At 39.4% G+C, this 26212-nt stretch overlaps 1 protein-coding gene across 4 annotated transcripts in view; it reads right to left on the reverse strand.

Annotated features, from left to right (window-relative positions):
- The window catches only part of NME7 (NME/NM23 family member 7), a 235379-nt gene that overhangs the window by 1070 nt on the left and 208097 nt on the right, over positions 1-26212 (reverse strand). The gene's annotated exons all lie outside the window — the stretch shown is intronic.

Raw genomic sequence — 26212 nt, forward strand, 5'->3', positions numbered from 1 at the left:
CGATGCGAAATTAGTACCAGAGGAACAATGACTCCACTTAACAAAAAAATAGCAAGGGAACTATGAAAAATGGCACAACTGCTTAACTTGAATAGTTGAAGTCTTTAGGAGACTTCAGTAGTTGAAGTAACACAGAAAAATCCTCAAACTAACATACCTACATGAAACTGGGTTTCTCAAAAAGTAACCCACATTTTGGAAATAGAAGTTTGTCTTGCAGAAATGTCAGCTCATTTTGTAAGGTGTATGTGATACTTAAATTTGTGATGCTTGTGAATAAGGGGAATGGGGCCTTAGGTCTGAGGAAAGGGGAGCATTCAAATTGGAGGGTAGTTTGCATTTTTAAAGCTGCTATAAGGGCATGACCTTGGTGAGACATACTTAACCTGTTTTTGTATGTATTGTGTACCTTCTGTTCTAAGCCATTGTGTGTGTCTGCCTATCACTTTCTCCAAGATTCTCTCCAAATCTCTTAATTTCTCCAGATTGTGCCAACCTATTTCCCACTCCTGATCTTTCGCATTATGTCACCACTAGGCGACTGGGGTATGTGGTTTGTGTTCTTAGGCTCAACAGATACCTACCATATGCCAAGCACTCTTCTGACAGCTAGGGATAGATCCATCAGTGAGCAAAACAGACAGAACTCCATCTTTTTTCCTCTGCTGCTCATGTTCTACTGTTAAGCATTTGTGTATTTCTCATACTCTTCAATACATTTATTATTTCTTTGTAATCAGTTTATTCTGACCCTTAGTAGATGACATATTTCGTGGGTGTAGGGACAATGCCATCTATCTCCCTTGGGGTGTTCTTACATTCAAGAAATGGGTTTTCACATGAGTCCTGTCAAATACTTAATTCCTTACACAGAATATAAAGAGATTGAGTTTTTCAAAGGTAGGCTGACTGCTGCTTGGAATGAAAAGCATTTAGTTACTGAAGACAGAAAAAGGATTCTCTTTTCAACCCTTCATATTCTCAGAAGGAAAACTGAAACACCGAGTTAGCATTGTCCTCAACCCTGGTTAATTTCCCTTGCAAATAAAGCCCCCTTGGGCCTCAGAAGCTTTGCCATAAGATGTTACCTAGCTAGAATTTTTAAACTAGTGTTCATTGTATTTTATTACCTTCAATTAAGAATAGTTTAAAACAACTAGTTTTCCATTTATAGCAGTAAAATAAATTTGTTCAAGTACAGCACTGAATGGATTTAAAGAAAAATAGTAAAATTTCAGGTGGTAAATATGATAAAAAGCATGGAAGTGAGAAATGGTTGACTAAAATTTAGGACTCTGCTTGAGAGTATAGCATTTTAGACCAGGCACAGTGGTTCCTGCCTGTAATCCTAGCACTTTGAGAGTATGAGGTTGGAGGATCACTTGAGCCCAGGAGTTCAAGATCAGCCTAGACAACATAAGGAGTCCCAGTCTCTACAAAACAAACAACAAACAAAACAACTAGCTGGGCATGGTGGTACACGCCTGTGATCTCAGCTCCTTGGAGGTCTGAGGTTGGGAGGACAGCTCCAGTCCAGGGGGTTCAAGGCTTCGGTAAGCCTGGGCAACAGAGTGAGACCCTGTCTCAAGAAACAAAAACAAAACCAAAAAACCCAACCAAAAGCAGCATTACCCAGAACCTATCTACTTTAGAACCACAGCATGCCCTATCTGCTCCTGCTGCGCCTAATACCAGAGGGAACTGCGCCAACTCCAAATTAAAAACATTATCAGTGATCAGAAACAAAAGCTCCATTATCAGAATCTTTCAGAGCTCAGTAATAGCTTAAACTCCTGGCTTCTTAAAGGATTAATAACACTTTGATATCTATGTATATTTGGCTTCACAGAGGAGAACCAAATGACATTACCTTGAAAATCTAGGACTAAGGGACCTTATGAATATAGAGGGAAACTATCCAAGGAACAGTCAAGAGCAGTTTTAATTGAGTGAGTAAAGTGATCTTGGTTTCTAATTCAACTGAGAAAACATGGCTTTCTCCTTTTTTCTTTAAGAGGGGGCTAATGTTAACCAGACATGTTATCTGTAGTCCCCTGGGCTCTACACTGGGAAAGATGATCAAGAAATAGAGAAGCCTGTTATTCTTCCAACTGATGGTTCCAATTAGCACCCATATCCTAGTCATGTGAAACAGAGAGGGGTGAAACAAGGCGGGTATCTTGGTTCCAGCTTTAATTCTCTATTTTTCTCTGAGGGACTTTCAGCCTCAGTCCTTTCTGAGGGATTAAGTATCTTACTAAGGTGTTGACTCTTATTGACTACAGAATTCAGCTCTTTCATTTAGTCACAAAGGGATTCTAGACCCTAAGAGAATGCCCATATTGTAATAAAGCTGTAACACACTGTCTGTAGCTAGCTTTATCACAAAGCCTTTAAAAAACTTGGATTTCATAAAATCATAGGCAGCCTATAGGGCTATCTTTTCCAAGGAGACACATATATTCCCCCTTAGTGTTGACCCTATACAGACCAGGTAGGAGGTGACACAGGTTAATTTAAAACTCAGCCAGCCACAGTGGTGCCTGATATAGTCATTACTTGGTCTGTCTTTTGGTTTAAGTGCTTCAAGGAGTGTGGAACAGTCCTGCAGGAATAGGAGATCCTTTCCTTTTGATAAGGAGCGGGGGTTCTGAAATAACCAGCAGGTAAAGATTAGGCCATGGGAGATTCTGATGAGTCTGCTTTGGAGCCTCTAGACAGCAAGAGAATAGTATAATAGTATAATACAACTCAGGTTATACAGCAGAAAATGAAACATAATAGATGGAGAAGTCCATGCCTACCATAAACCTTTGGAACCTTTGCCTAGAGCAGGTCTTTCTTTTCTTTCATTTGCAAATTTCTTGTGGGCCACCTACTAGGTACCCAGCACTGACTATGAACTCCTGGGGTGGGGTAGGGGTAGGGGGTCGGGGGGAGTGTCCAAACACACTAGGTCCTCATGAAATTTTTACTTTTGTACTTCTAAACATCTTACATGGTCTAAACTATTCTTATCGATACCACTTCCCCTCCTTCTTCTGCCATTCACTTAACATACCCATATCCAATGGGTAAAGACACTTGACTACCTGTAAGATTAAATTGAAGGCTCGTTCTGTCTTTATCACTGTGAAATTTAAGAACAATAGCTTACATGTATTTACTAATTTATAGTGCATAGTCTAATTTCACACATAAATCTCATTTCCTTCCCAATAGCTTTGTGAAACTTGTTATTCTTTCATTAGTGTATCAGACACTTTAGAGGTGGAATGCAGGCATCTAATTTTCCAATGGTTTTTAATGTTGGTTGAGTATCAGAAATGCCTGTGGAGTTATATTTTGTTTTAAATAAGAGTACAGATGTGCTTGAACACTTAGAGAATCTATTGCACAGTTGTGGCATTCCAGCACCAAATTAAAATATGTGTGCCTGTGTTATTATACTAGATTTTTGGATAAAATATAGTCAGTTTGATTGAAGTGCAATTTTGTTAGTGTTCCAATAATATGATATTGAGTTTTAAATATATCAGTGTATTTCGTAGATGACCAACTTTCAACTCACTTGGGCCCCTTACAGCCACTGCTGGCTTCATGGGTCTGCAGTCTGTGCACGGGGCCACATGCCTAGAAGAGCCTTGTGCTTGGTTTAATGCTCTGCTGTTGCTGTCTTGAAATTCTTAATGAATTCTGAAAACAAGTCTTGACATTTTTATTCTGCACCAGTTCTGCTTAAAGCCAAGGGCCTCTACTGTAGGGTTGCTTTAGCGTTGTTGTCCTAATGGCTGAATGAAAAATGTGGTTGAAAAGGCTGCTTTTAAAATAAGCAATGAACAGATCGATGGTTGAGAGTTGGGCAGGGTGGGGAAGGTGCAGGGTGAGGCAGATTATGGAAAGTGTGAGCTGGCAGACTCAGCAGGCATGGAACAGAGGCCCTGGGATGGTGCTCTGCAGCCTTGGGCAGGGGTGAAGAGGAGAGGGCTTATGCTGTGGGGATGGCAAGAGGCAGCTACCAGCAGGGGATGAACATGTGAGCCTTGAATGAACCTTTGCTGGGCTCCCTTTCCCTTTTTGTCTTCCATCTCCAAGGCACTACTTACTTTCAGCTCCCAAAATATGGAGCTCAGAAGTGGACAACAGTGAGGAAAGACGTGGTAACTGAAAGAAGTCTAGGGTTCTCTGGGTGGAAAGACTCAGAGGAAACATTCAAACCTTGATAGAAAAGAGATGAAAAATCCATCCTTGCCTATTGTTGTAGCTACAGAGCCCCAAAAGCCCTTGGGCTGCAGATGTACCCCCCACAAATCTATTTATAGTCTATTAAAAAAATTAAGTTGAACTTAGTCATAACAGTATCTTCTTCAGATATGCTTATCTTCTCCATAGGTTTAGTTGACATATTTGAAATGTTTTAAGACTAAATGAGCCAGGTGCAGTGGCTCATGCCTGTAATCCCAGCACTTTGGGAGGCCTAGGTGGGTGGATTACCTGAGGTCAAGAGTTTGAGACCAGCCTGGCCAACATGGCAAAACCTCGTTTCTACTAAAAATACAAAAAATAGCTGGGCATGGTACTGCATGCTTGTAATCCCAGCTACTAGGGAGACTGAGGCAGGAGAATTACTTGAACCCGGGGGATGGAGGTTGTAGTGAGCCAAGATTGTACCACTGCACTCCAGCCTGGGTGACAGAGTGAGACTCCTTCTCATAAATAAATAAATAAGACTAAATGAAAATGTCACATTAAAATGACTATACATTTTTCTAATTCTGGAAACCCAGTGTCCTCAGAGTTCTCTTTTAAAAACCTCAAGGCCAGATGCAGTGGCTCACACCTATAATCCCAGCATTTTGGGAGGCCAAGGCAGGAGGATCACTTGAACTAAGGAGTTCAAAACTAACCTGGGCAACATAGAAAGACTCTGTCTCTACAAAAAAATTAACAACAAAAAAAATTAGCTGGGTGTGGTGGTGCATACCTGTAGTCCCAGCTGCTTGGGAGGCTGAGGTGAGGGGATCACTTAAACCTGGGAAGTCGAGGATGTAGTGAGCTAAGATCATGCCAGTGCACTCCAGCCTGGGCGATAGAGCAAAACCCAGTCTCTAAAATATATATAGATATGTATATATGAAATTAAAAACTAAAAAGATAAAAACCTCTTGATTCCTCTGACTGCCACCCTCTAAGGAGAACAATTCCCTTTTAAAAGCTGGAAGGTAATGATACCTCAGCCCAGAGTAGAGTGATGCTGACTTTTCTCTTTATGGAAAATATTTACCTTCTTTGCCAATATAACTAAAGGCTGTAACTTTCCATAAATTCATCGTAAAATTGTGTTTCATGACTCATCATGATCTAGCCTCTTTTGCCTTGAAGAAGGATTTGGTTGTAACCGGTATCTCTCCAGTGTCTCAAAATATGAACAGATGTTTGTTGCTTCTGTTCCCTTCTCCTCCCTACCTGTAATGATTCAAAAGGTATTCTCTGAGAGTTTTCTCATCTCAGTGTGAACTTAGTCATAACAGTATCTTCTTCAGATATGCTTAGCAGTCAATTTTTCCATATTTATATTTTAAATTTTACTCTTAAAAAATGAAGTTCTTGCTCCATACCAAATGCTTTAACAGATTATTGTGTGTAATCCTTACAACCACCTTTATGAAGCTGGTATTATTAGTCCCATTTTCAGTTCATGAGACTCAAGTTTTTTGAGCTAATAACTTGCCTAAAGACATAGAACTCTGTTAAATGTCTCTGGTTCAGCCTGTGCTGGTTCAGAGCTCACACTAGGGATGCAGCCTAGCTGTTGGAATTTGACTTCTAGCCCTGCCATCTCCTGGCCAGACAACCTTGAGCAAGTTACTTAACATCTTTGTTCCTCAGATTCCACATCTATAGTGTAACAATACCTACTATGTAGGTTGGTTGTGAAGTTTAAATGAGGAGTTACATGGAAGACATTTAAAATAGTGTCCACCATAAATATTGCATAATAAATATCATTATTATTGTTTTCCAAATATTCTCCTAATGTTACGGCCCTTCCTGCTGTATGTCACTGAACCCAAGTATTTCTGAATAACTCCATCAAGTGCTGACAGCCAGAACTGTCAATTCCTGCTTATCAGATGATAGCATACATAATTATTCAAGTCATGAACAGCAGAGGCAGACTAAGAAAACTTTGAAGACTAAGATAGTGAACAGATGTGAGAACCAAATGCAATATGTGATCCCTGATTGGATCCTGAACCAGAAACAATTTTTTTTTCTTTTGCCACAGAAGACATTTGTGGGTAAAAAATGAAGGTCTGTACATTGATAATAGTATTGTATTAATGTTAACTTCTTGATTCATAATCACTTTCTGTGGTGACTGCAGATAATATCAGTGTTTTTAGGAAATATACACTGAAGTATTGAGAGATAGAGGGGAATTATATCTATAATATACTGTTAAATATTAATTACAAATAATTAAATTCATATGTACAGAAGGACAGAAGAAAGGATGATTAACATGGTAAAATATTAACATTTGGCAAATATAGGTAAAGGGCTTGTGGAAAGTATTTTTTTGAAACTTTTCTATAAATCTGAAATTATTTCAAAATGGAATGATAAAAATATTAATCAATAGAAAGAACAGAAAGAGTACTAGATGTGGACTTGGAAGAATTGAGTTTGATTCTAGCCACTATTTCCTGGTGCTCTTAGACAAATCGTTTAGACTCACTGAGCCTGTTTCCTAATCAAAAAATTGAAGAGAATGAAACCTACCTCCTGATTGAGTGGGCATGTACGTTTCTGGGTGGATTTATAAAGTTGTAGCACATTATACAAATCATCTTTTTTAAAAAGGACATCTGGCCCCATGTTCCCACTCTGAAACTACTAGCTCAGGATGGACTCTGCTACAAATCAGCTACAGTAAAGCTTTAGCTTTAGCTTCACTGTAGGGATGGGTTTTCTCAGTTATGAATGCCAAGCAAGCAGAAGGGAAAAACTCAGGTGACCTTGATGCCTCCTCTTAGAAATTCATTTTTGTGACTCTTAGAGAAGAAAAGATTTTGACAGGGAACATTCTATCCTTAAAAAAAAAAAAAAAAAAGATTTCAAATAAAAGAAATTGTAGCTATAATGACCAGTTCTCAAGATTGGTGATTTTCAACTTGGTTGTACATCACAATCACCCTATGGATCTTTAAAAAACCAAAAAGTAGATGCTTACACCCCTACCCTGGAGAGTCCGATTAATTAGGTCTTGGATAGCCATAGGTTCTAGACGTCCACATTTTCAAAGAGCTCCACAGACACTTCTGATGTCCACTGGGGTTGAAAACCACTGCTCTGGTATTGTCTATAAGGACTAAATAAGATCCTTTATGTATAGTGCTCAATAAACATTAACCCTAATCTCATCTTTTCCTTTCTCTGTGCCTCAGAGGAATGACAAACTGAAATTAGAAATGCAGATCTTGTTGACAAATGATTTACAGTAAAGTTTCTGGATGACAAAAAAAAAAAAAAAAGAAAACCACTGCCCCAGATAGTTAGTCAAAGTAGGTGCCTCAGATATCAGAGCCCAAACCAAGCCCATCTGATATCATTATACGTGATCTGGGGAAAGAATAAAATCCCCCACTTAATTTGGCATTTACTAGTATCCACAGTACTTTGGAGGCACTTAACATGGATAATGTACCAAGGAGATGGGTAGGCCTCAAAAGATGAAGTGGGGAATATGGGCAGAAAAGCAGAGTAAACTTCAACAGGATTATCTTGGGTATTGATAAGGAAATAAATCAAAGCAGGCTTACAAGATGAGTTTTATAAACAATAAACAATGATTCAGAAAAGGGATCTTAGAGTATGTCCTGGTCATTCCCTGAATACTTGGCCAAGACTGCTGTCTGGGAGGCCATTAATGCTGAGATGCTGAATGTCTTCATAAAGGATGTTGTCAATTAAACCCAAGGAATTACAGTACTCTACAAGAAAAACAAACCACAGAATATTTTATTTCTTGGGAGTTCCTATTGCTATACTTCATACACATTTCAGTTAGAAAAGCTCTAAGACAAAAATAGTAGAGTTAGAAAATAGAAACAAAAATTATTTAGAAGATGGAATGCCTTTTTTTTTTTATAAGGTCAGATAAGAAAAGTAGAAAAGCTCTTAGATTAGATAAAAACTGAGAGAATACATAATCAGAATTCATGAGATAATGAAGGGAATAGCTGGGATGGACTCTGTCACTTAAAATTGGAAAGAAATTGTGAGAGCAAATGCTGAGGTAATTTAAGACTTAAGAGAAAGTTACTTCATATATTGCTTCATTTAATGTTTCCTCTGAAATGTCATTATTTCTACTCTGCAAGTGGATAAAATGAGTCTGAGAAAGGTAATTTTTCCTAAGTCACGAAGTTGGTAGGAGGAGAAGCTGGGGATTTGAACTCAGACCACCTGACTCCAGAGTCTGTGCCGAGAATCACTCTACTCCTGGACCTCCCTTATACTTGAGATTTTCGAGAAGGCTAAGGAAAGCCCATATGGCATAGTAAGATTCAAGTTCAACTTTAAACTTTGGATTTACCTTTGAACTCATGTTCAAATCAAGTAAAAGTCATTAAGTGCTCAGCTAACTTATCTTTCTATTCATCACTTCTGTATGCTCACAGACTTTGGACTGATTTTGAAATAGAAATGCTGGTCTTGCAATATTTTCAGCTAAGCCAGAATAAGATGTGTTGTTTTCCTAGGAATTAATTTCTCCATTTCTAGTCTTCAAGTGTTAGTAAAACGATGCTTGATGACTTGCAGCAATAAATTCTTAACTGGTAATCAAAAAAGAATAAACTGTATTTCTGTTCATAGAGGAAGGAAAAAGAAGCACCTGCAATTTGATAATTATAATAATTAATTATACTGCTTACAAAGGATGTAGAGACAGTATGGCAAACTAGAAAAGCCTAGAATTACTAGTTAGGAGAGTAATGCTGTGTACACTAAGCCATGCAATTTTAGGTGAGCCACTTTCCTTCTTTGGGCAACGCTTTCCTCAATGGTAAAACCAAGGTGTCAGATTAGAATTTGATTTCCTCAAAATGTAGAATCATGGAATGTTAGTGCAGGAAAGGGGTTTAGAGAAGGGCCGCTCAATCTTTGTCACCTAATGGTGCACCTAGAAAATGCTCATTCTCGCATGGCATCCTGGAGCCGGCACAGGAAGCAGTTAAGGATTGGAGCTGCTGCCGGGCGCGGTGGCTCAAGCCTGTAATCCCAGCACTTTGGGAGGCCGAGACGGGCGGATCACGAGGTCAGGAGATCGAGACCATCCTGGCTAACACGGTGAAACCCCGTCTCTACTAAAAAAATACAAAAAATTAGCCAGGCGAGATGGCGGGCGCCTGTAGTCCCAGCTACTCGGGAGGCTGAGGCGAGAGAATGGCGTAAACCCGGGAGGCAGAGCTTGCAGTGAGCTGAGATCCGGCCACTGCACTCCCACCTGGGCGACAGAGCGAGACTCCGTCTCAAAAAAAAAAAAAAAAAAAAAGGATTGGAGCTGCTGCCTCCAGGTCTCAGAGGATCAATTATGCAGCTCATTTGTGGGGGAGTCCAAGCTTTGAAAATCACAAGTTCAGCCTCATAATTTTCCACACGAAGAAACTAATGCCTAGAAACATTTTATGAATTTATAACAACCCATAAATTAAAGTACATGGTATCAATGTATTTTCAGTTATTACACTATTATTTAATAAATCTATCCCAACCTGACCCCCTTCAGTCCATTTTCCACATGGTAACTGGAGAGATCTCTTAAAAACTATAAACCTGATTATGTCAATGCCCCTTCCCCTCAAGGGTTGCCTCCTGATGTTTTGAGGATAAAGATCCATATTCTTAAAATAGCCCACAAAGCCCTGTATGGCTCAATCTCTATTTCTCTAGTGTCATCTCAGGCTTTTTTTTTTGCATTTTATATTTCTTCTTTCCTTCCCTAAAACACACCAACCAATTCCCTGCATAAGGGCTTTAGCAAGTGCTAGTTTCTCGGCCTGGAGTCATTTACCTTCTTCCCCAGCTGACACTCATTTCAGGACTCAGTTCAAATGCCATTTGCTAAAGAAAACCTTTCTTAATCCCCCATCTACACCAGATTCTCTGAATACAACTCATCCTATCTTTTACTACACGGCAATAATCAGAGTTTGTACGTGTCCATTTCTTTATGTGATTATCTGGTTAATGTCTGTCTTTCTCATTAGACGGTGAGCCCTGAATGGAATGTGTGTCTGAATAGGAGTTCTTGTTCATCACGGTCTCCTCAGTGCTTACCAGTTTCTGGTGTATAGGAAAAGTTCAGTGAAATGTTCAATGAATGAATTTATGGTTTACTTTTGGCTACAGAAGTCTTCCCGGCAACTTCCATTCATTGCACTGACAGTTCTGTACATCACATTTCTTGTAATATGAAACACGGATATGGTAGCGCCTTACTTCACTCTAATTAGTGAACACTATGGGCATTTACTTAAGCTTTTCACTGCAAATATTCTTAACAATTCTTTTTTTTTAAATTATGGACAACTTTGAGATCTAATAAGCTATGGACAACTTCCCCCCACCCCCCCTGTAAAATGAATATATCCACAACATTTTGCAAACATTTCAGCAAGTCAGTCCATGGACTAACCCTATGAATAAATTTGAAACTCCTAAATTTGGCATAAAATAATCATATGACTTAAGCCTTAGCTACCTTTCCATGCTCATCTGCAATTATCTAATGTCTTTTTAAACTCTGCTATATCAAATTCCATGTAGTTTCCCTACATGGAATTAGGGATTGCTCCTGTGAACAGCTACTACACTCTAGCCTGGGCAACATAGTGAGACTCCATCTCAGGAAACAAAGACAAAAACAAAAAACCAAGGTAAAGAGCTGAGAGAATGGATACATAATATGCCTCAAATGAGAAGACAAACTGGAATACCAGTAAATACAACTGAATACTTGCAATGTGTAATTATCCACAAAGGCCATTACAAGAGAATATATTATACAACATACACACTATTTCTTCAGCCTGGAATACTATTCTATGTATTGTTTTTTTAACCTATCCTCCAATACTTGGAGCTGACTTCATATCTAACGGAGGCTCATCTGATTCTTGTGCTGAAACCCAATAAGGATCAACCTCCTAGCATTTACTTCCTGATAGGGGCTTTCATGAAACCCACTAAGGATCAGTCTCCTAGCTTTACTTTCTGATGTCAAAATGACCTATTTTGATAACAATTTTTCCTGGAGAATGTTAAATTCTTTGAGAATGAGGAGTGTGTCTTATTTAGCCACAGTGCCTAGAACAGTGAATGGCACCAACAGGCCTTCAATAAATGTATGTTAACCTGAGAAGGACCAAAATTATCAATGGTAGAAGAAGCCAGGCACTGTGGCGTGCACTTGCCATCCCAATTACTGGAGGCTGAGGCAGGAGGATTGCTTGAGCCCATGTGTTCCAGGCTGTAGTACTATGATTGTCCCTGTGAATAGCTATTGCACTCTAGCCTGGGCAACATAGTGAGACTCCATCTCGGGAAACAAAGACAAAAACAAAAAACCAAGGTAAAGAGCTAAGAGAATGGATACATAATATCCCGCAAAAGAGAAGACAAACTAGAATACCAGTAAATACAACTGAATACTTGCAATGTGTAATTATCCACAAAGGCCATTAAAAGAGAATATATTATACAACAAAGTTAATTTTACCCCAGTAAATTGACTAAAAATTGCGTTAGCTTAAGGTATCAATGTCAATATTGGTTTCTGTTACAGAAAATCATCGTGTAAACACGAGAACAATGAATTCTTTATTAAAACAATCTGAAGGCAATACTCAGAAAATGTACCATTATGATGACTTTATGGAAAGACTTAAAGCTGTCCTGTGTGCTGCTATTGTATGTTTTATAATTCTCTCTGCCTTGTGAATAGTAAGCAACAGATCTTAGCTCTCAGATGGTGATTGTAGAGTAACCAACAAGTTAATGGGTAATGAGAAAAGTGGAGAACTTTGCACGGAAAGATATGTACACTGATATTCCAAGCAAAGAAATTATTTTTGCTGTTTTAAACTTGCGGTTTTTATTCATTTACTCAACAGATTAAGCTATTTCTAACTCTAAGGTTGGTACCAAAAGGGACCAGTATTTATCATTAGAAGAATTACCATTCATTACACAATGGAATATAAGCCTAATGCATAATGGACTTTCACAGTGTGACTGGGTAGAATCCAACGAGACGGCTAATTCACACAATTCTGTTTCACTTATTCTGGCGCTCTTCTCTCTTATGCCAGATTCATTTGTTGTCATAAGGCCAGTTATAGCAGCACAGTGGGAGGCGGGGTGGAGGTAGGGACAGAAGCATTATCCAAAACTTCCATGGAAGCAGAGTTTTTAAAACTACCCACCAAGAATCCATATGTAGCCTCATTCCAGCCCCTACTCTTGCTCAGACCATAGCAGTAATGACAGAATGGGAGATATCACTCATTGATAAGAGTAGATTATTCTGTAAGATGACAAGGTCAGTAAAAGCAGTAAATAAGAGTGTGCTTACAACAAAGATGGAATTCACAATGTATGTTGACCTGAATTTAAAAAAAAGAAATAGAATTATGGAGGAAAATCAAATTTTTATAACCCCTAGGAAAAAAACAGCATCCAGCACAATTGTGAGTACAGAGTGCATACCACAAGAGATGTGGGCTACATGTGGTATAACATGAGAGTATAATGGACCTGAAGAAGTAAGTAAAAAGTGGAGAGATACAGCATTTCATATTATTTGTATTGATTCAGAGGGTACATGTGTAGGTCTGTTACATGGATATATTGCGTGATGGTGAGGTTTGGGCTTCTAGCATACCTGTAACCATAATAGTGAAGACTGTACTCAATAGGCAGTTTTTCAATCTTCATCCTCTTCTCACTCTCCCCGCTTCTGGCGTCCCCAGTATCTATTATTTCCCAATGTATGTCCATGTGTAATCATTGTTTGGCTCCCACTTACAAGTGAGAACACAGCATTTAATATTATTGGAGGGGGAAAATGTCCCATACTACACATTTGTCTCAAATAATAAATACATTTGTGGTTTTTCAAAGAATAAGCCCTAATTTCCAAGGGAGACTTCCTGGTCCACAGCTATACCATGAGATGGAAATTTAGATGCTACAGTGATTTGGGGTGATTCGCACAGGCATTCTGTATAAATTCAGCAAAAATGAATGTATTTATCAATAATTACAGATAAACTCACCAAGAGTACAGCCAAAGCCCTTTGGAGTATGACATAATTTTGCAATAAAATCAGGTGGTGTACCTAAGGGACAGACTGTAACATACACACTCTTTGAATCCCAGTGACCTCTTCCCAGAGGTTAAATCACAGTAGTCATATCAAATCCAAGAAATATCATCTTCAAGTATATTTCAAAAGTCCCAAATGATTAAACCCCATGACCTTTTAATAAATGTAAAATAAATACACAAGGATATCAGTTCTAGGTCTGCCTGTCTGCCTCACTCCTTCCCTTCCTTCCACAGTCGTTTTTCAATAATCAACTAAGTTACTGATAAACAGAGGCTAGGTTCTTGGGATACAAAGGTAAGACATGGCCCCTGCCCTCAAGGAGTTCACACGAAGGAGAGAAGTACACAGAAACAAATAATTATTTCACAATACACCAAATATGTTAACAGAAGTATGAAGTATGTATAAGGACACTGGGGACAAAGAGGAGAAAGTACTTGTGATTTTGTTCCTCACATGACATATTATCATTAAAATGGGAGATGAGAATTATGTACTTGGTCATTCAACAAGCACTGACTATGTCCCTCTCATGGGTAAGCACAGTGAAATCACAGTGAGATCAAAATAACTCTTTGGAATTCCAGGGGCACGCGACCTTCCCTCATCCCCCTCAAGTACTCAAAGGCCTCCTGCTGCTGACAATGCAGTAGCCTGATAATTAAGAATCTTTTAAGGAATAAATAACTTTATATTTTTAACCTAAAACTGAGTTAGACAAGTTTGTGAATAAATATATTAGTTAATAAGGATAAAACATAGTAAATATCTAATCATTCTAATTACTTTTGAGGGAGGCCAAATATTCCGACTCAATTTCCTATCATATCTTCCCTCATGCTTTATTTTTCTACTCTTACTCCCCATCCTATCATGAACTCTAGAGAAATAATACTTGTTACATTTAAGATCGTACAGAAAGGCAGTGAGGTTAGAGAGTGTAACTTCTGGACCCAGATTGCTTGGGTTCAAGTCTGTGTTCTGCTATGTTCTAGCTGTGTGGCTCTGGGGAAGTTGCTTAACTCTTCTATGTTTCAGTTACTCATCTGTAAATGGAGTCATCAATTAATGCATATAAAACACTTAGATCAATGCTTGGCACATGGTCAGGACTCCCTATAAGCTAGTTAATATTCCTACCATATACATAAAAATAAAAAATCAATAAGCAAATGATAAGAAAGAGTTAATGCAAATAAATTTCATAGCAGAGCTATCTTTTAAACTTCATCAAGAGCATGACTGTATCAAATTCCTAACTATATCAAGTAAGCATTTGACCAATATGAGATCGAAAAGTAACGACTATAGCAGTTTGGATTTCATCTATGCTTAAGAAAGAAAGTGTGACTTTGCTGTGGATAAGATACTTTCAAGATGTTGTCTTACTGTTATCTTCGTGGCTAAATTAATGTTCAGATTAAAGGTGAGAAGGATATAGCAGTTGTTATAACATCGTTCACAATTATCTCACAGAAAATTGCTCACACAATATTAGCATCTACATGGTAATGGAGGTATTTGATATTGAAGACAAAATTTCTTTCAAGTTTCTTTTATTATTTTTTTGAGACAGAGTCTTGCTCTGTTGCCCAGGCTGGAGTGCAGTGTTTTGATCTCTGCTCACTGCAACCTCCGCCTCCTGGGTTTAAGTGATTCTCTTACCTCAGCCTCCTGAGTAACTGGGACTACAGGTGCACACCACCACACCTGGCTAATTTTTGTATTTTTTGTAGAGTCAAGATTTTGCCATGTTGGCCAGATTGGCCTCAAACTCCTGACCTCAAGTGATCCACCTGCCTTGGCCTTTCCAAGTGCTGGGATTACAGGTGTGAACCACTGCGCCCGGCCTAGTTTCTTTAAAAGCTTTCCATAACCTGCAAAACCTTCTCTATACATGTGCTGTTGAAAACATTGAACTTAATATTTTCCTGTTAGACGAGTCTTCTGTTTCCTCTTGTGAAAACAAGAATGCCCGCAACTATCTGAAGGACAAAGAACAGTAGTAGGTTTAACAATTTTCACCCTAAAGCCAAAGTGGGGGTAGCTGTAATATTTTATGAATGAAAAACAGGAAGAATTCGATCAGGGCAACAATGTTTTAGACTCCTTTCTAAGTCACCTCCTGGAATTTTTAATCAGTCACCTGAGAGTTACTTATTAACTCAAAAACTGCTTAGTCACTGACTGAAAAATGAGGCAGGGAGCTGACCAAAGTCAAGAGTTCAGGGTCAAAATGCAGAGAGCAAAGCACAATGAGTGGACTGGCGTCATCTTTCTCCTCAGTCTTCCATTGCCAGGAAAATGAAGGGACTGGACAGTGTTGGTGGTTGGTAATGTGAACACAATACCAGCTGTATTAGGTGAAGAGACACAAGTCACAGGTTAAAAAGGGCACTTTGTCTCCCTTACTTGATATGTGGATCAAAGCCATGTACCCATACATGTACTGTCCTTGGCATCTTTTCTCAGTTTTCTCTTTCACAAGATGCCCATACACACAATATATTCTATACCAATGCTCTTCTGGAAGTTCTTTCAGCTTCAAGATGACCAGAAATAAGAGCACTAGTGAGCATATTTATTTGTTAGTTTTAAGTAATATTTAACTGGCTGGGTGCAGTGGCTGATTCCTGTAATCCTACTTTGGTAGGCCGAGGTGGGTGGATCACCTGAGGTCAGGAGTTTGAGACCAGCCGGCTAACATGGTGAAACCCCGTCTCTACTAAAAACACAAACAATAGCTGGGTGTGGTGGTGCACACCTGTAGTCCCAGCTATTCGGGAGGCCAAGGCAGGAGAATTGCTTGAACCCAGGAGGTGGAGGTTGCAGTGAGTTCAGATCCTGCCACTGCACTCCAGCTGGGTGACAGAGCGAGACTCTGTCTCAAAAATAATAATAACAAAAATAATAATATTTTACTGAGAGGTTAATATTTTAGTTACACATTTCTCTCTGCTGCTAGAGGATTATATTTGGTTATTATAGTATTTCCTCCTTATCCCTAGGGGATACATCCCAAACCCCCAGCAGATACCTGAAACCACATATAGTTCCAAACCCTGCATATACTGTTTTTTCTTATACAAACATACCTATGATAAAGTTGAATTTATAAATTACGCACAGTTAAGGGATCATAAACAGTAATAATAAAATAGAATAGTTATAACAATACGCTATAATTAAAGCTATGTTGTGAATGTGGTCTTTCTCTTAAAACATCTTAAGTACTGTATTCATCCTTCTTGTGATGAAGAAGGGACAAAGTAGAAGAGCATGAGATTGCATCATGCTACTCAGAATGGTGTGCCATTTAAAACTTTATGAATTGCTTACTTCCGGAATATTCCATTAAATATTTTTGAACTACAGTTGATTGAGAGTAACTGGGACCAATGGAAAGCACAACTGCGGATAAGGGGAGACTACTGTGATATTGACTTATTGAATTCGGACTATACAGTCTTTTAACATCTTTCTAGTTTATGACTTTGGGTCCCTTCATGATTCTTAATCACTTTCATTCAATTATAAAATACTTATTTTATTAGCTGGGCATGGTGGTGCACGCCTGTAGTCCCAGCTACTTGGGAGGCTGGCAGAGGAGGACTGCCTGAGCACAGGAATTCAAGGCTGCATTGAGCTATGATTGCACCACTGTACTCTAGCCTGGGTGACAGAGCGAGACTCTGTCTCTAGTTTACAATTTGTATATATATTGTCTCTAATTTACTTTGTATGTATGTGTGTGTGTGCGTGCGTATTAAGCCCATAACAAATATTTTTGTTTGAGAAAAATATATTTAAGAGTCTAAGGGCAAGCTAGTCTATCTGGATACTTGTTATAAAAAAGGTAAGGTGTATTGTGAATATGTTGCAATTAATGGACAAATAGTTGCTAGTATCTCTCTGGATTTCAAGGGCCCTTGCTAACCTAACGCCTTAATTTCTCCATTATGATAAAAGATCAAGAATTGGCCAAACTCACTTAATATATTAACGTTACTGAAGATCATCATAGTAAAGGCCTACAAAATAGAGACAAGCATTTCTTTTCTTTTTTTTTTTTTTTTGAGATGGAGTCTCGCTCTGTTGCCCAGGCTGGAGTTCAGTGGCGCATCTCAGCTCACTGCAAGCTCCGCCTCCCGGGTTCAGGCCATTCTCCTGCCTCAGCCTCATGAGTAGCTGGGACTAGAGACACCTGCCACCATGCCTGGCTAATTTTTTTTTGTATTTTTAGTGGAGACGGGGTTTCACCATGTTAGCCAGGATGGTCTCGATTTCCTGACCTCGTCATCCGCCCGCCTCGGCCTCCCAAAGTGCTGGTATTACAGGCGTGAGCCACCACGCCCAGCCGAGACAAGCATTTCTTAGTGGTGATGGAACAACATTTTGATTTTATTTGTTTTTAATAAACAGTAGGCAAAGGGATATTTTGGTTGTCTAGAAAAAACATGTATTCTCACTTCCTTCCTATTAACCAGCTAGCTTTTGCCTCTCAAACTTCAGCTACAAAAGGGAATCATCCATGAGTTTAATTGTATTGCCAGGTGACAGACAAGAGGGTTCATATGATGAGAAGAGAGGCTGGAAAAGGAAAAAAAAAAAAAGAGGAGCAAGTTCAGATAGGCATGGTGCAGAGGCTAGCACCTGGGTACTGACCTTTCAATTTCTTGCAAGGCAATATAATTTGCTCTTCACACATAAAAGGCTACACTAAAAGAATAAAAGCCTTTTCCCCTCTATTTTCCTGTAAAACTTTATTTATGGACATTGAAATTTGCATATCACATACTTTTCATGTGTCACAAAATATTTTTCTACTTTTGATGTTTTTCAACGATTGAAACATGTGAAAGTCATTCTTAGCTCATGGGCTGCACAAAAGCAGGCAGCAAGGGATTGGCCCTTAGACCAACATTGGCTGACTGCTGGACGGCAGCATTAGAGCTTGGGTATGAGTCCCACCCCAGGGCTTCCAGGAGAGGGGGCCCAGGCTGATGCCATCTCCACCCCCATTGCTCTAGATAGGAAGGCAGAGTTGGTGCTGGATGAGGTATGGCTGCAGATCCTGGCCAGCCCTTCACCAAGGCCGTGGAAGACAAAACCAGCCCCGAGTCCCGGGTACTTCAGGGGCAGCTGATGAAATCAGTGAAGTGGCAGGATGGAGTGGGAGATCAGGGAAGAGGCCTCGAGGGGATAGAGGATGACTGGACAAGGCTTTGGTAGAACTGCGACCCTCTTCACCCTCTCCTGACTCCCCTCTGCTCACCACCGTCTTCAGACCTCTACAGAACTTGACCTACTGGTGGTGGAGGAATTCCAATGAATCCAGGGTGGCCCTGGGTAACCCAGGGCTCAGAGCTTGACTCGGTTGAGGGCAGGAGGCTGGAAGAGATGACCTCCGCTAGTCCCCCCAGACGGTCCAGCCCCCTGAAGCCTGTGATGATCCTTCCACTAGGCCAGACCCACTGACTGCCAGAGTGGGTGCCACCTTCTTCAGGGCTGTGCCAGTTCAAAGCCCTTGGGTAGGAAGGTATGCACCGGTGTCTGGACACCCTGTGGGAGGCAGAGGGCCTCTGGTAGAGATGGTCATTCCAGACCTCGGTCAGTATCTCCTTCCCTCTGCAGACCCCCTCCCTCTGCCCGTGTCCTCTGTCCATCTGCCTCCTCTCTTGGGCTCACTGCCTCTACATGACGATCTGAAGCCTGCCTCCTCAGCCTGCCTTGCATCCTCATGGGAGCCTTCCCATGATAAATTTTTAATTTATCTTTAAAAATACATTATTTGAAACCAGATTTGTTAGAGCCCATAATCAGTTGAAAAGAAAAGAAAATTCAGATTTGTGTGGGTTTTGTATTTGGTAAAAAGATAATTAAGTAGCTTCTGACAGTGAAATTAGAGTTTTAACTTAGCTGGCATATCATTTATAAAAGAGCCTAACAGGTCTGACACAAAACAGGCCTGCCATAGAAGTTAGTCTTGCCTTTGACTCTACTATATTTATTTTCGAATAGACAAGTATAGAATGGTAAAGATGATAATAAATTTAAAAGATAGTAATAACCAATATTTAATGGAATACTTTCTATTCTTATTGATTTCACTATATCACCTAATTTATTTCTTGCTTCTGCTCTCTGAGGTAAGTACTATTATTATTCCCACCATAAAGATGAGGCAATTCAGGCACAAGAGTTTAACCTGCTTGCTTGAACAGCTAGTAAGTGGCAGAGCTAGAATTCAAACCCAGGTAGTCTGATTCCACATGCATTTGCTGTACTGAAAGTACTTAACCCAGTCTGGGCACAAAGTGAGTGCTTTCTATGATAATCATTGCTTTTATTATTACTGGATTTAAGAAAAATATATTGAATGCCCTACTCAATGGAGAACTGAGGAATGAACAAAATACACAAGGTCAGTATTCTCATGGAGCATAGAGGTCAGGGGAAGAGACAGATACTACTCAAAGAATTATACCTTGATAGTAGAAATAGATCACTTGAAGGAGAAGAAAATTTCTGAATGGTCTCATTTTAGACCACCAGGTCCTTAAGACTTGTTACTGGATGATCAGAGTATACGCTTCCATTACTTCTATTATCTACTCATCTTAAACTCTGCTGCTTGGTTAAAGTTTTGGAAACTTTACTGTATCAAGTCACTGCCCTGTTCAAAAACCTTTGATGGCTTCCAGTTTTCTAGAGCCTAAGTAGCCACTGTGTGTCATACATACCAAGAAACTCTCATCCCACATTTATAGCAAACATCAGTAACCCATCATGGTGATTTTTTTTTCTATTTGGTTGTGGTTTTATCAATAAATCAAAAACTGGCACTTGAATTGAAACACTTTTGCCATCCTTGACCTGGTTTGCTGTATAGAAACATTGGTTTTGGACTTAGACAAACTTGGGTTCAAATTTCAGCTCTCTGCCATTCATTGGTGGTGTGATCCTGGCCAAGTCATTTCACTCTCTTAACAAATAAAATGGAGATAATAGAAACTATTCAATAGAGTTTTTAGGTAACGCAGGTAAACAATTTAGTATAGTGCCTGGTATATATTGCTTAGTAAATTAAAGTTATTATCTTTATCACCATTGTCATAATGTTCATTATTGCCATCAGAAAGCTTTCCAAAGTCTCCACAATCTAGCTCTGATTTACATTTCCAAATTTATCTCCATACTCTACCAAAGGAAGCCTCCACTTCAACTAGAGGAACTCAATGTCTCCTAAAACTAGCCTGCCATGTTCTTTTTCTGTGTATAAAAATCTGCCTTATTCTTCAAATGCCATTTCATTAAATTCATGAAATTTATTTCATGAAATTTCCCTGGCCCCCTTCAGCCACAGTCACACTGCTCTCCATTAAACTCTCATACTTACTGTTTCTAACACTTCATCATACACTATCTGGCAATATTCTCTTATGCTGGTGTTTAATTTTATATTACAATTTAATTTTACATGTCTTTTTATCTTTTCCATCTAAACTCTCAATTCTTCTTTTGTTTCTTTTTTTTTTTTTTTTGAGACAAAGTTTCATTCTGTCACCCAGGTTGCAGTGCAGTGATGTGATCATGGTTCACTGCAACCTCGAACCTCCCAGCCTCAAGAGATCCTCCCACCTCAGCCTCCTGACTAGCTGAGACTTTAAGCACCTGCCTCCATGCTCAGCTAACTTTTTTTTTTTTCTTTTGTAGAGACATCTCCCTCTGTTGCCCAGACTGGTCTTGAACTCCTGGGCTCAAGTGATCTTCTTCCCTTGGTCTCTCAAAGTGTTGGAATTACAGGTGTGAGGTATTGCGCCCAGCCAAATAGGGATAATCACTTTCTATTTTTTGAGACAGAATCTCACTCTGTCACTCAGCTGGAGTAGAGTGGCATGATCATAGCTCATGGCAACTTTGACCTCCCAGGCTCAAGCAATCTTCCTGCCTCAGCCTCTGGAGTAGCTGAGACCACGGGTACATGCCACCACCCCTGGCTAATTTTTGTATTTCTTTAGAGACTGGGCTCACCACTTTCAAACTCTAGAGAGTTTGGCAGTACCACTCTCAAACTCCTGGGTTCAAGTGATTCTCTCACCTCAGCTTCCCAAAGTGTTGGGATTACAGGTGTGAGCCACTGTGCTGGGCAGAAACGTGTATCTTCAAAACAGCACCTGGTGAAATGACTGCACATTCTTATCAATGAATGAATGAAATTTAAATAAAATAACACGTGGTAGTTAACTTAAAATTAAGCCATAAAGAGATAAAATTAATTTTTAATTCCTCATGTTACGTTAAAGAACTCAATATTATAAAAAAAAACCTCTGGCTTTTTACTTTGAGTTTGAAAATCAGAGGCCCAGCACGGTGGGCTCATGCCTGTAATCCCAGCACTTTGGGAGGCCAAGGTGGGCAGATCACGAGGTCAGTAGTTCGAGACCAACCTGGCCAACATGGTGAAACCCCATCTCTCTAAAAATACAAAAATTAGCTGGGCATGGTGGTGTGCACCTGCAGTCCCAGCTACTCAGGAGGCTGAGGCAGAAGAATTGCTTGAACCTGGGAAGTAGAGGTTGCAGTGAGCTGAGACTGAGCCAGTGCACTCCAGTCTGGGTGACAGAGCAAGACACTGTCTCAAAAAAAAAAAATCAGAATTTTCTACCTTTGTCCATTAGTCCTAGTTAAATAAATTTTTTTTAAAAAAATTGTGCTTATATAGAAGTGTTAAAGAATACTCTATTTCTCCAAATAAGTATAAAGGATTTTTTTCCTTATTTTTTAAATATGTTTTTAAAATTTGTATAATTAAAAAAAACTTTTTAAAAGAGAGAGACAGGGTCTTGCTGTGTTGCCCTGGCTGCTCTCAAACTCCTTGGTTGAAGCAATTCTTCTGCCTCAGCCTCCCAAAGTGCTGGGATTACCACAGCACCTGGCCCAATTTTCTTTAACAAAGATAAAATCACCATTCGCGGGACTCAACTAGTTTACATTCCTCTTTGACCTATGAAATGTGATATATGTTTTCCATATCAAGTTTGAATAAAATTATCAAAGACTCCATAAGCAGGTGCAACTTAGCCCAGTTGCTCCCAACCACCAGATGGTGAGGGTCTAGGATGACAATTCACTGCTTTCTGGCAAAATGGGAAAAATGAGGGCAACAAAGCAGTGATGAAGCAAGGGTTGGCAGGAGTAGCCCATCCCGGGAAAGGGACAGTATTTTCTCACTGACATTGTTTGGAACTGCCTGTTTATGGTGATAATGAAAAGCAGACAAACTGTTAGTGGATTCTATTACTGTTTTAAAATGATCTACAGAACATGCAACGCTGCTCTGCCTGTGCCTGAAGCTGACTGCTTCAACCATCACGCCTTTGGCATACCATAGCAATAAAGTGAGCTTTAGGTAAAGCTGAATTTACTCAGTTGAAGAGACAGTCCATTACTCTATGATAAAATGCTGTTGGTGATTAAATGTCCTTTTAAAACAAAACAATGATGATGGGAAACAAATTTTTCTAATGTCTTCATTTGTTAAGTTTTAAAAACTTTATCATTATGTCTATCCCCAAAGTGGGTTTTGTTACTGTTTAGTTTTTTTTTTTTTTTTTGAAATGTTCTAGGTCTGTGAAATCCCAAATCTGACAACAGCTTGACAAAAATTAATCAAGAGAACAACTTGACTTGATGGAGAGTACACTGTGTTTTTTGGCTTAGAAGAGTGGCTCTCCAAGTGTGGTACTCTAAACCAATAGCATCAGCACTAACTGGGAACTTGTTAGAATGCAAATTCTCAGGCCCTGTCTCAGGTCTACTGAACTAGACACTCTGGAGTAGAGCCCAGCAATCGGTATTTTTAAAAAGCCCAGCCAGGTATGGTGGTTCACATCTGTAATTTCCAACAGTTTGAGAGACCACGGTGGGAGGATTGCTTGAGCCCAGGAGTTCTAGAGCAGCCTGGGCAACACAGGAGACCCTGTCTCTACCAAAAAAAAAAAAAATTAGGGGGGCATGATGGTACATGCCTGTGGTCCCAGCTGCTAGGGAAGCTGAGGAGGGATCACCTGAGCCTGGGAGGTCGAGGTTGCAGTGAGTTGTGATCATGCCACTGCATTCCAGCCTGGATGACACAGTGAGACTCTGTCTCAAAAAAATTAAAAAAATAAAAAATTAACAAGCCATCCAGGGAATTGTGCTACTGTTTGAGAACCATTTCTCAGGGAATAGGTAGAGAAGATGCAAAAAGTGCTGAGACAAAATGCCTGGAGATTCTTAAATGCCCCCTATAAGGTCACTTTTAGTCCAATGATTGTGTCTATTTATTTTATATGTATTTTCCATAGTTATTAAATAACCAATTTATCCAAAATAAATTAATCTAAAATAATCCTAGAGTCTTCGGCAAATGATTTTATAAGTGCCTATATAAAGTGGGATAAATCTTCGTATAAGGGGTAAGGAAAGGATCTAGTTTCAGCTTTCTACTTGTGGCTAGCCAATTTTCCCAGCACCATTTATTAAATAGGGAATCCTTTCCCCATTTCTTGTTTTTGTCAGGTTTGTCAAAGATCAGATGGCTGTAGATGTGTGGTATTATTTCTGAGGACTCTGTTCTGTTCCACTGGTCTATTTCTCCATTGTGGTACCAGTACCATGCTGTTTTGGTTACTGTAGCCTTGTAGTATAGTTTGAAGTCAGGTAGCGTGACGCCTCCAGCTTTGTCCTTTTGACCTAGGATTGTCTTGGCAATGCGGGCTCTTTTTTGGTTCCATATGAACTTTAAAGCAGTTTTTTCCAATTCTGTGAAGAAAGTCATTGGTAGCTTGATGGGGATGGCATTGAATCTATAAATAACCTTGGGCAGTATGGCCATTTTCACGATATTGATTCTTCCTATCCATGAGCATGGTATGTTCTTCCATTTGTTTGTGTCCTCTTTGATTTCACTGAGCAGTGGTTTGTAGTTCTCCTTGAAGAGGTCCTTTACATCCCTTGTAAGCTGGATTCCTAGGTATTTGATTCTCTTTGAAGCAATTGTGAATGGAAGTTCATTCCTGATTTGGCTCTCTGCTTGTCTGTTACTGGTGTATAAGAATGCTTGTGATTTTTGCACATTAATTTTGTATCCTGAGACTTTGCTGAAGTTGCTTATCAGCTTAAGGAGATTTTGGGCTGAGACGATGGGGTTTTCTAAATATACAATCATGTCATCTGCAAACAGGGACAATTTGACTTCTTCTTTTCCTAACTGGATACCCTTGATTTCTTTCTCTTGCCTGATTGCCCTAGCCAGAACTTCCAACACTATGTTGAATAGGAGTGGTGAGAGAGGGCATCCCTGTCTTGTGCCAGTTTTCAAGATGGATTAGAGACTTAAATGTTAGACCTAATACCATAAAAACCCTAGAAGAAAATCTAGGTAGTACCATTCAGGACATAGGCATGGGCAAGGACTTCATGTCTAAAACACCAAAAGCAACGGCAGCAAAAGCCAAAATTGACAAATGGGATCTCATTAAACTAAAGAGCTTTTGCACAGCAAAAGAAACTACCATCAGAGTGAACAGGCAACCTACAGAATGGGAGAAAATTTTTGCAACCTACTCATCTGACAAAGGGCTAATATCCAGAATCTACAAAGAACTCAAACAAATATACAAGAAAAAAACAAACAACCCCATCAAAAAGTGGGGAAAGGATATGAACAGACATTTCTCAAAAGAAGACATCCATACAGCCAACAGACACATGAAAAAATGCTCGTCATCACTCGCCATCAGAGAAATGCAAATCAAAACCACAATGAGATACCATCTCACACCAGTTAGAATGGCAATCATTAAGAAGTCAGGAAACAATAGATGTTGGAGAGGATGTGGAGAAATAGGAACACTTTTACACTGTTGGTGGGATTGTAAACTAGTTCAACCATTATGGAAAACAGTATGGGGATTCCTCAAGGATCTAGAACTAGATGTACCATATGACCCAGCCATCCCACTACTGGGTATATACCCAAAGGATTATAAATTACTCTACTACAAAGACACATGCACACGTATGTTTACTGCGGCACTATTCACAATAGCAAAGACCTGGAATCAACCCAAATGTCCATCTGTGACAGACTGGATTAAGAAAATGTGGCACATATACACCATGGAATACTATGCAGCCATCAAAAAGGATGAGTTTGTGTCCTTTGTAGGGACATGGATGCAGCTGGAAACCATCATTCTTAGCAAACTATCACAAGAAGAGAAAACCAAACACCGCATGTTCTCACTCATAGGTGGGAACTGAACAATGAGATCACTTGGACTCGGGAAGGGGAACATCACACACTGGGGCCTATCATGGGGAGGGGGGAGGAGGGAGGGATTGCTTTGGGGAGTTATACATGATATAAACGTTATGCACATGTACCCTAGAACTTAAAGTATAATAAAAAAAAAAAAAATAATAAAGTGGGATAAATCATATTAAATATAGTCCTTAAGTCATTAAGCTTGTTACTCTTCAGATTCAGAAGGCAGCCTGTCTGAAGAAAGGTGGAGCTGGCACTGTACTTGAGAAACAGAAAGACCTGTAAACCTGTAACTCCCTGTGAATCTAGCACTGAACATATGCCCCCACTATGATGGGATATAGGAGGGAATGTGAAATTGCTCCTTATCCAAGATTCTTTTATCTGAGAAAACAACCAATGCTGATGAAATACTAACTGGGTCATAAAGAATTACAATTTGATAGCTTAAGGTCTCTTATATTTTCATGATGTTTTTATGATGAATGTAGAGACTTCT

The sequence above is a fragment of the Trachypithecus francoisi genome, unplaced genomic scaffold (genome assembly GCF_009764315.1).
Source record: "Trachypithecus francoisi isolate TF-2019V2 unplaced genomic scaffold, Tfra_2.0 Lachesis_group5, whole genome shotgun sequence".
NCBI classification, from domain to species: Eukaryota; Metazoa; Chordata; class Mammalia; order Primates; family Cercopithecidae; genus Trachypithecus; species Trachypithecus francoisi.